The sequence below is a fragment of the Procambarus clarkii genome, chromosome 28 (assembly GCF_040958095.1).
Source record: "Procambarus clarkii isolate CNS0578487 chromosome 28, FALCON_Pclarkii_2.0, whole genome shotgun sequence".
Classification (NCBI taxonomy): domain Eukaryota; kingdom Metazoa; phylum Arthropoda; class Malacostraca; order Decapoda; family Cambaridae; genus Procambarus; species Procambarus clarkii.
In genome coordinates this window covers 41683884-41697520 of record NC_091177.1, presented here as the reverse complement: position 1 = coordinate 41697520, position 13637 = coordinate 41683884, and the positions used below count along the sequence as shown (strand labels likewise).

The window sequence follows — 13637 nt, the reverse complement described above, 5'->3', positions numbered from 1 at the left end:
GATCTGGGCTAGCCTTATAGGCTCTAATATCCTCGCGGAGATCATTCAAGTCATGCTGGAGTTGATCTGGGCTAGCCTTATAGGCTCTAATATCCTCACGGAGATCATTCAAGTCATGCTGGAGTTGATCTGGGCTAGCCTTATAGGCTCTAATATCCTCGCGGAGATCATTCAAGTCATGCTGGAGTTGATCTGGGCTAGCCTTATAGGCTCTAATATCCTCGCGGAGATCATTCAAGTCATGCTGGAGTTGATCTGGGCTAGCCTTATAGGCTCTAATATCCTCGCGGAGATCATTCAAGTCATGCTGGAGTTGATCTGGGCTAGCCTTATAGGCTCTAATATCCTCGCGGAGATCATTCAAGTCATGCTGGAGTTGATCTGGGCTAGCCTTATAGGCTCTAATATCCTCGCGGAGAAGGGTTATTTCTTGTTGTTGATGATGAAGGTTCGCGAGATTCGCTTGATTCTCAGTTTGAAGGCTCTGGATGATTGTAATTTGAGCCTCAAGGTGTGTGAGGTGACTCATGCTTCCCGACAAACAACGAATTATTCACTACATTCAACGTTACAATCGGAGGTCAAAACATATTTAGCCAACCGCGAATTCATCCATACATCTTAACTAACGACTACAGAGTTCAGTAACACATCTCTGGGGCAAGGAAACAGCGAGCAGCATAATCAATCACCTCACCTCAATGACCAGGTTAGCAGGTCCGTAATCCCACACTTCCGATCAACCTCTCCAGGCTCCAACTGTACCACTTGACTCCTACAGCTTGCGCTCCTGCGCGCCCTCACATAAGAATACCAACAACAAGAATACATGCTATTCATGCATGACACCTAAATAGTACTCTAATTCTTACTATATATATATATATATATATATATATATATATATATATATATATATATATATATATATATATATATATGTCGTACCTAGTAGCCAGAACTCACTTCTCAGCCTACTATGCAAGGCCCGATTTGCCTAATAAGCCAAGTTTTCATGAATTAATGTTTTTTCGTCTACCTAACCTACCTAACCTAACCTAACCTAGCTTTTTTTGGCTACCTAACCTAACCTTACCTATATATATAGGTTAGGTTAGGTTAGGTAGGGTTGGTTAGGTTCGGTCATATATCTACGTTAATTTTAACTCCAATAAAAAAAAATTGACCTCATACATAGTGAAAAGGGTAGCTTTATCATTTCATAAGAAAAAAATTATAGTAAATATATTAATTCAGGAAAACTTGGCTTATTAGGCAAATCGGGCCTTGAATAGTAGGCTGAGAAGTGAGTTCTGGCTACTAGGTACGACATATATATATATATATATATATATATATATATATATATATATATATATATATATATATATATATATATATATATATATTGGTGTATACTGGCAGCAGGTTTTCTTTCAAACATGATTGTTTGAAAGAAACTTGTTTCTTTCAAACAAGACTTCCGAACTCCTTATCAAAAACAGCCCGAAGCCGACGGAGAACCCTCTACAGCAGTCAAGCGTTGTATACATGTACACTTGCCCCCACGAAGGATGTAACCTTCAATGTAAGTACATAGGTATGACGTCGACCAAGCTGACGAGGCGTTTGACATGCCATCTTCAATCTGGTGCCCCTAGGAATCACATGAGACAAGCCCATGACATTACTCTAACAAGAGAAATGTTGAACAAGAATACTTGCATAATAGACAAAACCCAAGATTCAAGAAGATTACAAATTCTTGAGGCAATTCACATAAGAATAGAGCGACCTACCATGAACACCCAAATCACGGAACTATTTACTCTACCCACCATGAGAGTAAGGACAAGACAAGAACATATCGATGCCAACACAGAAGACAATGTCCAACATAACAGGCCAATTACACTGGATTAATCTTTGTGTTTAGATAGGAGATGCCTCGTATGGGCCAATAAGCCTTCTGCAGCCCCTATGTTTATCCCTTATGTATCCCCCCCATGTTTTTCACCTTCATTGTATTATCACCTGACCTAATGCGGGTATAAAATCAACTAGTATTGTAAGATCTGTTCACTTGAGAATGAACCATGGAGGTTCGAAACGTCGTGCAAATTATACAAATAAGTGTAATACACTCTTTAGTAAATCACTTCTTTTCTTCACCTTAAAAGTACGAAAATGAGTTTTGGAGAACCCCTATTCCAATTAAGCCCTGATGCTAAGAAAATAGTTAGAGGGATAGAAGCCCTAAACCAGAAAATAATAAATACAGAATATGCGGTCATATTCAATGAAATATATATATATATATATATATATATATATATATATATATATATATATATATATATATATATATATATATACATATATATATATGTCGTACCTAATAGCCAGAATGCACTTCTCAGCCTAATATGCAAGGCCCAATTTGTCTAATAAGCCAAGTTTTCATGAATTAATTGTTTTTCGACTACCTAACCTACCTAACCTAACCTAACCTAACGTTTTCGGCTACCTAACCTAACCTAACCTATAAAGATAGGTTAGGTAGGGTTGGTTAGGTTCGGTCATATATCTACGTTAATTTTAACTCGAATAAAAAAAAATTGACCTCATACATAATGAAATGGGTACCTTTATCATTTCATAAGAAAAAAATTAGAGAAAATATATTAATTCAGGAAAACTTGGCTTATTAGGCAAATCGGGCCTTGCATAGTAGGCTGAGAAGTACGTTCTGGCTACTAGGTACGACATATATATATATATATATATATATATATATATATATATATATATATATATATATATATATATATATGTCGTACCTAATAGCCAGAACTCACTTCTCAGCCTACTATGCAAGGCCCGATTTGCCTAATAAGCCAAGTTTTCATGAATTAATGTTTTTTCGTCGACCTAACCTACCTAACCTAACCTAACCTAACTTTTTTTGGCTACCTAACCTAACCTTACCTATATATATAGGTTAGGTTAGGTTAGGTAGGGTTGGTTAGGTTCGGTCATATATCTACGTTAATTTTAACTCCAATAAAAAAAAATTGACCTTATACATAGTGAAAAGGGTAGCTTTATCATTTCATAAGAAAAAAATTATAGTAAATATATTAATTCAGGAAAACTTGGCTTATTAGGCAAATCGGGCCTTGAATAGTAGGCTGAGAAGTGAGTTCTGGCTACTAGGTACGACATATATATATATATATATATATATATATATATATATATATATATATATATATATATATATATATATATATATATATATATATATATATATATATATATATATATATATATATATAATACCAGACAACAATAAAACATAACCTAGTACAGGCCCCAGAGCAGAGAACAGTGTCTGGGACGCCGCAGCAGAGTGCGGTCCCTGGCAAAGGGAAACAAACAAAACAAGGCCCCAAAATCTGTTGGTATTACAGATGGGCAACCTGTAAGCATGGGGAATCGGGAAGAATAAATGGAACATGTACGTACGATCACCCTAGAACGTGCAGAAACCTCCTCAATACAGGTAAATGTATCAAAAGCTGTGAATTCTTTCACCCAGAAATTTGCAAGAACTCTTTGGACAGGAAAGAGTGCTTCAATGCTGAATGCCCAGCTTTTCATATAAGAGGTACCAGGCGAATAAAACCGACAGACTACCACTATGAAAACAGCCACTACTCCATCGACCGGAATAATTTTTTTAGCAAGAGGAAGAGGAGAAGAATGGCTAAAAATGACCAGACTCTACCACCAACTCGGTCAAATGCTAGAGAGGACGCAAACACAGTGGCCTCCTTACCAGAGCCTCAGATATTAACACCAATTAAAGCATCCAGCACTTCCACTAACACGATAACATCATTTATATTTGCCAACATCCAGGGTATAAAAACACGCAAATCCAAAAAAGTTCACTTTATAGATGGTCTCCTTCATGAGGCAAATGCAGTGTTTGCAGCCCTAACAGAAACTCACACAAAGGACTACCTTGATGGTGAAATATGGATCTCAGAGTACAATCTTTTCAGATGTGATAGGAAACACCGGCTTCAGGGTGGGGTCAGCCTCTACATCAAAGACACACTCATCTGTACTGAGCTGCTAAACACCTCAAATGATATGGTGGAAGTGCTGATAGTCAAAATAGAGATTCTAAATGTAGTTGTTGTCCTTGTATATAAGTCACCGGAGGCAAACCCTCAGCAGTTTAAAGACCAACTAATGAAAAATAGAACACTGCTTGGAAAACCTCACAAATCCAGCTCCGAACATTATCCTACTTGGGGACTTCAACCTACGGCACCTGAAATGGAAGCACCTGGCTAATACAGTAATATCACAAAGAATACCAGGAAGTAGCCTAAATGAACAGGCACATGCAAATGACCTACGGATGTGCGATAGGTTTGCCTTAAACCAGCAAATAGTAGAACCAACTAGGAAGGAGAACACGCTGGACCTCATTTTCACTAATAATGATGAATTGATCGGGAACATAATGATTACAAATACCTGTTACTTAGATCACAACTTAATTGAAGTTCTGACAACCATGGGGAATGGACCTTCAAAACCAATCCAGATTCCCGGTTTAGGAGATTTCAGCAAATTCAACTTCAATAATAAACAGATAAACTGGGAGCAAATAAACCAGGACTTCACAGAAATAAACTGGGAAGAACAGCTAGAAAATGCAAACCTGAACCAGTGCCTGGAAAAAATAAGCTCAGTAGCATTAGAAATATGTTCAAACCGCATACCCCTAAGAAAAAAAAGAGAAAGAGATGCAGATTGGAACGGGAACGTCGTTCCCTATATAGCCGAAGAAAACGAATCGCGGAACAACTTAAGAGTCGCACCCTATCTCAAGAACGGCGAATAAGGTTAGGTAGAGAAATAGAAACAATTGAACTCAAGCTACAAGAATCATACAAAACCCAGGAGAGGCAAAGAGAGCAAAAGGCCATCAGTGAAATAGAGAGAAATCCGAAATATTTTTTCTCCTATGCAAAATCAAGATCAAAAACCACATCTAGTATCGGGCCCCTGCGAAAGGGAGATGGAACTTTCACTGATGACAACAAAGAAATGAGCGAGCTACTGAGGAAGCAGTACGACTCTGTTTTCAGCGAGCCATTAAACGCACTAAAGATTGATAACCCAAAGGAATTTTTCATGGATATGATACCAATATCAAATCATATATCAGACGTCGCCCTATCCCCACTAGATTTTGAAGAAGCCATAAACAGTATGCCTATGCACTCTGCACCAGGCCCGGATTCTTGGAACTCCATATTCATCAAGAACTGTAAAAAACCACTATCGCAGGCCCTTCACATTCTGTGGAGACAAAGCCTAGATACTGGCGTTATCCCTGACATACTAAAAACAGCAGAGATAGCACCACTCCATAAAGGAGGAAATAAGGCAGAGGCAAAAAATTAAAGACCGATAGCACTAACATCGCACATCATAAAATTTTTTGAGAGAGTGCTAAGAAGTAAGATCACAAAATACATGGAATCACAGCATCTCCATAACCTCGGCCAACATGGTTTCAGAACAGGGTGCTCTTGCCTGTCGCAGTTGCTGGACCACTATGATATGGCATTAGATGCTATGGAAGACAAGCAAAACGCTGATGTAATTTACACAGATTTCGCAAAAGCTTTTGATAAATGTGACCATTTTGTTATTGCACATAAAATGCGTTCAAAAGGAATTACCGGGAAAATAGGCAGATGGATCTACAATTTCCTGACTAACAGAACCCAATGTGTAATAGTCAACAAAATAAAATCCAGCCCATCAACCGTGAAGAGCTCAGTCCCCCAGGGTACTGTGCTTGCTCCAGTACTTTTCTCATCCTCATATCGGACATAGACAAGAACACAACCTATAGCACTGTATCATCCTTTGCAGATGATACTAGGATTTTCATGGGAGTTGGCAACATAGAGGACACGGCAAACCTCCAATCAGATGTAGATCAAGTCTTTCTATGGGCTACAGAAAATAATATGGTGTTTAACGAGGATAAGTTCCAGCTCATGCGCTACGGAAAAATTGAAAATATAAAAACGGAAACCACGTACAAAACTCAGGCAAATCATAACATAGAACGAAAAGGCAATGTAAAGGATCTGGGTGTACTCATGTCAGAAGACCTTACCTTTAAAGAACACAATAAAGTAGCCGTCACAACTGCAAGAAAAATGACAGGTTGGATAACAAGAACTTTTCACACTAGAGATGCTATACCGATGATGATACTTTTCAAAACGCTTGTGCTCTCTAGAGTGGAGTACTGCTGCACAATGACAGCCCCTTTCAAAGCTAGAGAAATTGCTGACCTGGAGAGCGTGCAGAGATCCTTTACTGCTAGAATCCACTCAGTTAAACATCTAAATTACTGGGACCGACTAAAGAGCCTAAATCTGTACTCCCTTGAGCGCAGGCGGGAGAGATATATAATAATTTACACGTGGAAAATGTTAGAGGGGCTGGTCCCAAACCTGCACACAGAAATAACATCACATGAGACCAGAAGACATGGCAGAATGTGCAGAATACCCCCGTTGAAAAGCGGAGGTGCAACAGGTACTCTGAGAGAGAACTCTATCAACATCAGAGGCCCGAGACTGTTCAACACTCTTCCGCTACACATAAGGGGCATAACTGGCAAACCCCTCACAGTGATAAAGAGAGAACTGGATAAGCACCTCCAAAGGATACCTGATCAACCAGGCTGTGTCTCATACGTCAGGCTGCGAGCAGCCGCGTCTAACAGCCTGGTTGATCAGTCCAGCAACCAGGAGGCCTGGTCGACGACCGGGCCGCGGGGACGCTATGCCCCGGAAGCACCTCAAGGTAAGGTAGTATATTTATGTCGTCATAATGAGTAATATACTTTATTATTTGTACATAAACATTACGACTCAGTTATTCATTTCAATCTGATTGACTGGTTCATTGTATATTGTTATAGATTCAGCTACTGGGAACACAAAGTTCCAAGTAGCATGGGCTATGGTGAGCCCGTAGCTTACCTAGCACAGGAGCGGTGCTGTTTAACTGGTTCGTAACACCTTGCTCTTACCTTGCACTAGGAATTTCCTCCTCCTCACCTCTGTCTCTCTCTCTCTTGCCTTACTTAATGCCCGTGCCACTGCATCTACATCCGCCACCAAGATAATGTTAATAAAACAAGACTAAAACCAGTGCATTAAAACAGAAGCAAAAAATAAACCGGGAAAACGGAGGAATCCCCACCTCCATTTAAAACTTTGACCCAAATATCACAGGAACAAGGTTATCGCGAATAACCGAACTCAATTACGGGCTCACCATAGCCCGTGCTACATGGACACTTCGTTCTGAATAGCTAAATCTAAAACAACAACAAACAACCTTGCTCCCCCAGTTACAGCCCCGCTCCTGTGCCAGGTAAGTTTACAACGAGCTCACCATAGCCCGTGCTACTTGGATTTTTGTGTTCCCAGTAGCTGAATCTTAAACAACAACAATCTTGCTCCCATCACAATCGACTTGATAAGGGTTCACGACGGATCGAAACGTCGATGTCTCGTCATCTTCTGGTGTGTGGTTTAGTCTTTATAAATCACTTAGGAACGCTGTGACCAGACTAAGGTTGGAACCTGGATAGCCAGGGCTCATTCCCTGACTTACACAGAACTCTAATGCTTCTTCTATAATTAATAATGCTTCCTTCTTCATTACCATTCAATCGAAAATTATGTTCACTAAAAATGGTAGAAAGTTTTAACACAAATAAAAATAATAATTTAAAAAATCATATCTGAATAATATTTATTTTTATACATTGAATGATGGTTATAATTAAAAATGCAAAAACAAAAATCATTTGAGAAGACATATGTAGAGTCAGTGTTGTTAAATATTTATTTATTTTCCGTCTGATTCAGAAAATTTCCGAATCAGTTATTTTCCGTTTGATTCACTGGTGTGTAGAGACAGTTAATAAAATTGTGTTTCATGAAGAAATCCACATGGGCCGTGACGAGGGTTCGAACCTACATCCGAGAGGATCCCAGATGCGCCTTAATCGACTGAGCTTTAACATGGATAAGAATTGCAACCAGGAAATCAACTTGACCTACCACGGATCCTGCAGTTTCTCTGAGACACAAACCAGGTTTTTACACAATTCCCCCCATGCACCGGTCTGGGATCCTCTCGGACATAGGTTCGAACCCTCGCCACGGCCCATGTGGATTTGTTCATATGATGCATCCCGCTATTGTGATTTCTGTGTGTAAATCGTTTTTCATGTTGGATACATTGATGACTGGCCTTCATTAATCCATTTATTTGAGTGATTTGATTTACACATTATTATTTCATGCTATTGGTAAATCAAATTACATATTCATATATTATTTAAAATTTAATTCAAATGGAGAAGTATTTCTTTAATATCTATATCTCCAGATGTTTTCAACAGGTACAGGTTTGTGCGTCCCCCTGGTGGATTATGGGGGTCCAAAGAGAAGGACGGGTCCTGGTCTGGCATGATCGGTATGGTGGCCAGGGAGGTGAGTTGACGGGTCCTGGTCGGTGGGTATGGTGGGCAGGGAGGTGAGTTGACGGGTCCTGGTCGGTGGGTATGGTGGGCAGGGAGGTGAGTTGACGGGTCCTGGTCGGTGGGTATGGTGGGCAGGGAGGTGAGTTGACGGGTCCTGGTCGGTGGGTATGGTGGGCAGGGAGGTGAGTTGACGGGTCCTGGTCGGTGGGTATGGTGGGCAGGGAGGTGAGTTGATGGGTCCTGGTCGGTGGGTATGGTGGGCAGGGAGGTGAGTTGATGGGTCCTGGTCGGTGGGTATGGTGGGCAGGGAGGTGAGTTGATGGGTCCTGGTCGGTGGGTATGGTGGGTAGGGAGGTCAGTTGACGGGTCCTGGTCGGTGGGTATAGTGGGCAGGGAGGTGAGTTGACGGGTCCTGGTCGGTGGGTATAGTGGGCAGGGAGGTGAGTTGACGGGTCCTGGTCGGTGGGTATGGTGGGTAGGGAGGTATGAAGATAAATATTTGTGATTAGATGATTTATTATGTTGGTCTCAGGAGAAGGATGGTCAAGGGCCAGTGTGGTCAGCATAGTGAGCAGGGTGAATCAGAGACAATCAGAGAACACTGTATAAACATCAGAGGTCCGCGGTTGTTCAACGTCCTCCCAGCAAGCATAAGAAATATTGCCGGAACAACCGGGGACATTTTCAAGAGGAAACTAGATTTATTCCTCCAAGGAGTGCCGGACTAACCGGGCTGTGGTGGGTATGTGGGCCTGCGGGCCGCTCCAAGCAACAGCCTGGTGGACCAAACTCTCACAAGTCGAGCCTGGCCTCGGGCCGGGCTTGGGGAGTAGAAGAACTCCCAGAACCTCATCAACCAGGTATCAACCAGGTGATAAGATGAGGAATTATGGTGGTCCCACCAGAAGGCTGGGTCCTGGATCCATAGTTTCTATTGTTATGGTTCCAAATCCACCATAATATTCTTCATGTCCGAGTTGACAGTTATTCTCCTAACAGCTGAACCATTTAGGACTGATGTCGATCATGTATACTTTTGTTTAAATATGGGCATATTAAGTTGAATATGTCTGTGTAAAAATGTAACCATGTTATTGCTTTACCCTTCACCAAGATGTTGTAGAAGAATCAGGGGGCCCAAATCCTAGCGTGACGTCTTGGTATGACGACGTCAGCAATCAGTTGAAGCGATTCGGCTGGCGCCCATGGCCGATTAGGCTTTTAACATTAACCAAGAGCTTCTCTTGGACGTATGACGTCACCTGCGTGGACCTGTCCTCGTGAAAAATTTACCTTCCAAAGTTCATTTTTACAGTTTTATTTTGCCTCACACTAAGAGTTGCGTTTCGTTAACTTTCAGCAATCACGAGTACTCACCTAATTGTGCTTGTGGGGGCTGAGCTTTGGCTCTTTGGTCCCACCTCTCAACTGTCAATCAACTGGTGTACAGATTCTTGAGCCTACTGGGCTCTATCATACCTACATTTCAAACTGTGTATGGAGTCAGCCTCCACCACATCACTTCCTAGTGCATTCCATTTATTAACTACTCTGACACTGAAAAAATTCTTTCTAACTACTCTGTGGCTCATCTGGGTATTAAGTTTCCACCTGTGTCCCCTTGTTCGTGTCCCTCCCGTGCTGAAGAGTTTGTCTTTGTCCACCCTGTCAATTCCCCTGAGAATTTTGTAGGTGGTTATCATGTCTCCCCTTATTCTTCTGTTTTCCAGGGATGTGAGGTTCAGCTCCCTGGAAAACCTAGTTTTTCCTCGTAGCTCATTCCTCTCAGTTCCGAGACGAGCCTGGTGGCATACCGCTGGATCTCCTCTAACTTTGTCTTGTGTTTAACTAGATATGGACTTCAGGCTGGAGCTGCATACTCCAGGATTGGTCTTACATAAGTGGTATACAGGGTCCTGAACGATTCCTTACACAAGTTTCTAAAGGCTGTTCTTATGTTGGCCAGTCTAGCATATGCCGCTGATGATATCCTTTTGATGTGGGCCTCTGGGGACAAGGTTCGGTGTGATATCAACCCCCAGATCTTTCTCTCTATTTGGCTCTTGCAGGATTTCACCTCCCAGATGATACCTTGTGTTCAGCCTCCTGCTCCCTTCGCCTAATTTCATTACCTTACACTTTCCTGAGTTAAACCTTAGCAGCCATTTTCTCGACCATTCCTCCAGTTTGTCCAGGTCATACTGTAGTCTCTGTCTATCTTCATCTGTCTTGATTCTTCTCATAATTTTTGCATCATCAGCAAACATTGAGAGGAACGAGTCTATACCCTCCGGAAGATCGTTCACATATATTAGAAACAGGATGGGTCCAAGTACTGAGCCCTGTGGGACTCCACTGGTGACATCTCGCCACTCTGATGTCTCCCCCCTCACCGTTACTCGCTGTTTCCTGTTGCTTAAGTACTCCCTTATCCACTGGAGCACCTTCCCTTTTACTCCTGCCTGATGCTCCACCTTTTTTAACAGCCTTTTAGGTGGTACTGTGTCAAAGGCTTTTTGGCAGTCCAGGAAAATGCAGTAGGCCCACCCTTATATTTCCTGCCTAATTTTTGTTGCCTGGTCATACAATTCTATTAAACCTGTGAGGCACGATTTACCATCCCTGAACCCATGTTGGTCGTGTGTTACAAAGTTATTTCCCTCCAGATGCTCTACGAGCCTGTTCCTCACGATCTTCTCCATCACCTTGTATGGTATACAAGTTAGGGAAACTGGCCTGTAGTTCAGTGCCTCTTTCCTGTCACCCTTCTTGTATATTGGGACTACGTTAGCTGTCTTCCAACTTTCTGGTAAGTCTCCTGTTTCCAGTGACCTGTTATACACCATAGAGAGTGGCACACTTAGTGCTTCTGCACCTTCCTTTAGTATCCATGGTGAGATTGTCAGGCCCAACAGCCTTTGTCACATCCAGCTCCAGCAGACACTTTATGGCCTCATCACTGGTGAGGTCAAATTCCTCCAAGGTTGCTTGGTTTGCCGCCTCCTCCTCATTTAGTGCAGGGGCTTCTCCGTGTTCTATTGTGAAGACCTCCTGGAATCTCTTGTTGAGTTCTTCACACACCTCCCTGTCATTCTCTGTGTATCTGTTCTCCCCTTTTCTCAGTTTCATCACTTGTTCCTTCACTGCTGTGTTCCTCCTGATGTGGCTGTGGAGCAGCTTTGGTTAGGTCTTGGCTTTATTCGCTATGTCCTTTTCAAACTGTCTCTCTGCTTCCCTCCTCACTCTGAGGTACTCATTTCTGGCCCTCTGGTATCTCTCCGTGCTCTCCGGTGTTCTGTTATTTCTGTAGTTTCTCAATGTTCTTTTGCTCAGTTGCTTTCCTACCTTGCATTCCTGGTTGAACCATGGGTTTTTCTTTTGTTTTTCGTTTTTCTCCTTTTGGACGAGGATAAACCTGTCTGCAGCTTCCTGGCACGTCTGGATGACAAAATCCATCATGCCCTGCACATTCTTGTCTCTAAGTTCTGTTTCCCATGTTATTCCTCTGAGGAAGTTCCTCATCTCGTCATATTTTCCTCTTCGGTAATTTAGTCTTTTTCCCTCCGATCCCATCCTTGGATAGGTTATCCCTACCTCCATCAAGTACTCAAAAATCCGTACACTGTGGTCACTCATTCCTATGGGGGCTTCAACTTTGACTTCCCTTATTTCTGACTCATTCAGGGTGAATGTCAAGTCGAGTCTAGCTGGTTCATCATTGCCTCTCACTCTTGTGGGTTCCTTGACATGCTGGGTCAGAAAGTTCCTTGTTACCACTTCCAAGAGTTTAGCTCTCCACGTATCTGCACCACCATGTGGGTCCCCATTCTCCCAGTCTATCTTTCTATGGTTGAAATCGCCCATGATTAAGAGTCTTGAGCCATTCCTGCAGGCAACTGAAGCTGCTCTCTCTATTATATTAACGGTTGCCATGTTGTTCCTATCAAACTCCTGTCTAGGTCTTCTGTCATTTAGGGGAGGGTTGTAAATGACTGCCACTATTATCTTAGGTCCACCCATTGTTATAGTTCCTGTTATGTAATCTCTGAACCCGTCAAAGTCCGGAATTTCCATCTCATCAAAACTCCAGTCTTCCTTATCAGCAGGGCCACTCCTCCACCGTCTCTCCCTTCCTCTCTTTCCTTACTATATAGTAGTGCTTTGGAAACACAGCATCTGTTATAACTCCTGACAGGTTTGTTTCCGTGAGTCCTATTACATCAGGGTTTTCTTCTTGCACCCTTTCTGCCAGTTCACTTGCTTTATTGGTTATCCCATCAATGTTTGAGTACATTACATTAAAGCTCACTTTCTTTTATCCAATTTCACCCTCACTCCCCACACATGTAGGAAGTTGTTCCATGGTCATTGCTACTTGGGTAGGCTCATCCTCCTGTGAGGTAGTTTCCAGGGGTTCAGTGGGAGGTGGAGTGGGGGATGGAGGGCTTAGGTCTTGCTCAGGCCTGCTTGGGGAAGGAAGAAGTCCTGGGGGTGAGGGGGCAGGGATTGCTTGGGGAGAGGGCACGCCCTCCTGCGGTGTAACAAAGTGTAACAAAGTAAACGAGTGTAACAAAACCATTTCAATTTGGAGTAAAATTTACAGATCAAGATTGTTGAACTAACTCGAATACAATGATTCATCATAGTCGTTTTTGAAAAAGGACCATTGCAAAGTAAACTTAAAAATGTCAAGAACATACACGATTAATTAATTTGTTAAAAATAGTTATGTCACGAGGAGTGACAAAATTTATATACAAATGTTTGGATTTAATATATAGAGCAACTTTACAACATCAGATATTTTAATATTCTTATGACGTTTCTTACAGTGAAGTCCATATAATTAACCTTTTGGGAAAATATTGGAATAAAATTAACTACCTGCCAACGTACATCCACAGGAAGTAGATATTGGTCTTGGTCCCTTCGGTATCAGTGCTTCGCGAGCAGAGGTCTTGGATTTTCCATCACCTGTAGGAATATACTATGGAAGAATCCTGGGCGCTCGAGGACGACCGGAGGT

General features: G+C 41.9%; 1 pseudogene; it reads left to right on the top strand.

The window, feature by feature from the left end:
• The window catches only part of LOC123755120 (glutamate receptor ionotropic, delta-2-like), a 57776-nt pseudogene that overhangs the window by 11183 nt on the left and 32956 nt on the right, over nucleotides 1–13637 (top strand).